The following is a 3,438-nucleotide window of genomic DNA, read 5'->3' on the forward strand; positions in this document are numbered from 1 at the left end:
TTCCAATTCTTGCATTCACTCCCCGCAGTCTTTACTGATTTTTATGCAGCAGAAAAAAACACACATCTGCCTGTTAAGGTACACCTTTTTACAATGACTTCTGGAAAGTAATATGTTTGAAGAACCAAATATATACAATATATGCAAAATGTTGAATCTCATTGAAAATAACAAAATAGAAAAATATTTATTATCCCAAAAATAAAGATCTAAATATTACATGACAAGTAAACAAATACATGCACATTAAAATGATGAGATAACATTGTACCCTATAAAATTAACAAAATTTAAGATGTAAGTTATTTACATTATTTAAATGATTTATTTTATAGAGCACTCTAAATGATACATGTTTTGAAGTATTATGGGACAGGGAAAAAGGGGGGTGGTAGGGCCAAATACGGAGCACCTGTCCTACCAGCGAGTGAACTTGAATTTGCGGAGTGAGGCGATGAGATCTGAGCTGCGCTAGTTCCTGGACCAGTGCGAAGGAAGCAAGGCAATGGTTTGGGATGAGTACCTCACAGGACCATTTGGTCCTAGGCACAATATTCACTGCAAAAGGAACTTGAAGTGGAAAAAATGTTCATATGTAAAGGAAGTCGTTTGCCGGCAGCTGATGTCAGCAATATCATTATTATTTTGTCAGACCTAGGCTAGAATTGATGGATATAACTGCTGAAAACGTTCTCAGTGAAGACAGAACAGACGTGGTCCCGCAAGAGATCTCCACATTTCCTTGGGCCACAACATAGCTTACTTGTGCGGACAGAGGTGAAAGGATCTGGCTGTTTTGGGGCTCCTTTATTCATAGGGAGAGGTACAGCCTAAATCTCATTCCATTTGATGGGGGATCTTTTATCTGCGGAATCAGAGGGTGCCTTCGGAGTGCTACCTGGAAAGCAACAGGAGGAGCCTGCATTGCGCAGCCAAGGGGCTGATGACCCTGCAGGCTCTAGACCAGACGATCTCCCAGATCTTTGGGAAAGGACAGTGCGCCGGCAAGTGACCAATATGATGGTCACGATGAAGAGAGAGTTTACAGGAAGCCAAAATTCAATATTTCCTGTTTTTATAATCTCTTGTTGCTCCATCGAAATGTGGATTTATTAATGCCTCTTGCCACCCACCTTCCGTACCAAGACTATTGATGGGAAGGATAGGATTCCTGACAGTTACCTGAAGTTACCTCCAGAGAAATTTGCGCCCAAGAAAAAGGGCGATGGTGGTAAGGACTTTCCCTCGGAAGCCCAGAAGCTTCAGCTGAACTCTGCATAGGCGCTGTATGCTGAGATCCGAGGTTAGAACTTAAACGCTGTGGGCTTGGTGCTTAGCTTTGGAAGGCCAACGTGGGGGAGATCAAACAGTCTATTTCCCAGTTGCTCCACATGCAGGCAGGCAGAGGCTCACTTGCAAACCACACCTTGATTGCGGAGTGAATCAAAGATGTCACTACTTCTAAAGACTTCTTTGATAACTGAACAGTGTAGCAAGAGTTTATATCTGGACTAGACACTGGTAAGGTCAACAGTTACATTAAGGGTTGTATTACCCAAAAGCATCCGCTGATCAAGGTGCTAAAATAATTTGCCTCCAATCCCTGGGCAATAGTGGACTCAAACAAAAAGTTTTGGGTTATTACAAAGAGAACTTTTCCATATGTATGTCTATGAGCACATATTGATGTTACACAACCTGGAGAAGGCTGGCCGCTGAAACCACAGCCAGGAGACAGAAACAATTACCCAACAACCGGGAAACGTTAGCCTCTGGATGGATGGTGTAAAGGAACAAAACCCCACGGACACATCCTGTGTGTACAGTGGGTACACCCCTCTCAGTGCAGCCAGCTCTTTTTCCTTCCCGGCCTGGTAGAGTATCAAAGTTCTCTGCATGTGCCCAGGGCTTCACTTTGAAGAATAGTAGCCATTGCCCTTGGAACTGCAAAGGAGACTTCAACCGGGAGAATACTGAGTCACCCTGATCTTTTCCCTTGGGAGTGTAACCTTTGCTGAAATTGCTGCCCTGCTATTTCTCTCCCAGTTGGAAGATGGAAGTTCAGAATATGTCTTCACCACCACTACGCTAGTGAATGGGGCCAGTTGGATAGAGTCTCTGATGGAAAAATCTTTCTAGGGCACTCAGAGTGGACTTAAGTGAACTGTAGAATAAACTGCCCATTTGAAGAAGTTGCTGAAAGGAAGTACAACCTCATAGAGAAATAACACAGGAAGACAGAATTTACTTTGGGGTGGGTCAGCTTCTTACATTATGCTATTCTCTGCTTCTCTTTTGTGTTCCTAATTTCTTGAAGGAAGAATAGGAGAGAACCAACCCATGTAAAAGAAACACCCGTTTTTATTTTTTTTTTCAATCAAAGTTTATTGGGGTGACAATCTTTAGTAAAGTTGCATAAGTTTCAAGTGTACAATTCTGTAATACATCATCTATATGTCACCTTGTTTTAACGTTTTAAGCTCAGAATTTTCACTAGAGACCTCTGGAAATATTTTAAGGATGGTGGGGATGGATAAACTATACAGCCACACAAATAGGGCCAGTTAGAGTAAGAAAGCAGAGACCAAGGAGGTTAAAATTAAAATAAAAGTGGAAAGTCCAACCCCTAAAATTAATTAAATTAAAGAAAGTATTACAAGACAATGTTGCCATTAAAATAAAAACGTTCACTGTGTATATTATCAGAGTAAAAAAATTGTGTGAATCTACAATATGGATGCCAATGAAAATAATTAATGACCAAGTTGGCCACATGTTCGGGATGGTCTCTGAGTGGTTGTAGAGCAGAGCCCTCTAAGAATCTATTTGAAACATACACCCTTGGAGAAAATGAAATGTTGTGTTGAGATACAGAAATTTTGAGGCTGTTACCTACTAATCGGATGGTGACTCAGGTTCCCCAAACGAGGAGAGGTTGAATGCTCGTGTGGACGTGCACTACTTCATGAGCCTCTGCAACCAGAAGATCCTGGCCTCTCCTCTCAAAATACCTCACTTTCATGAAAGAGCAGAGCTTACAGAGATCACTGACATTTCCAAAGAGCTAGGGTGAGACATAGGTTTAGATTAAGTCTTAGCTTGAGATTCTTGCTCCTGAATAGGCCCACAGGGAGGAACAGCCTCAGAGTTGCATCTTTCTCAGAGCCTGAAGGTGACTTTATAATAATGAACAAAAATATAGCTGAGTAGATAGAAGAAGACATTTTGGAGTCAGGGAAATCGGAATTCAAATACTTATCTCACCATGTATTGACTCTGTGAACATGAATCAGTTATTAAATGTCTGCAACCTCAGTTTGCTTGTCTGGGAAATGGGGATAGCAAATCTGTTCCCCTGGGCTGTTATTTGGTTTGAATAAAACAGCGTATGAAAGCATTAAGCACAGCATCTGGTATATAATAAGAGCTAGCAGCTGT

The 3,438-nt window shown here is 41.5% G+C and overlaps 1 pseudogene across 1 annotated transcript; it reads left to right on the plus strand.

The window, feature by feature from the left end:
* Positions 1 to 367: 367 nt before the first annotated feature.
* Positions 368 to 2,139, plus strand: LOC308497523 (vacuolar protein sorting-associated protein 33A-like; annotated as a pseudogene). The gene has a single exon. The product of its transcript is annotated as a vacuolar protein sorting-associated protein 33A-like (transcript).
* Positions 2,140 to 3,438: the final 1,299 nt, after the last annotated feature.

The sequence above is a fragment of the Rhinolophus hipposideros genome (genome assembly GCF_964194185.1).
Source record: "Rhinolophus hipposideros genome assembly, chromosome: 5".
Lineage (NCBI taxonomy): Eukaryota > Metazoa > Chordata > Mammalia > Chiroptera > Rhinolophidae > Rhinolophus > Rhinolophus hipposideros.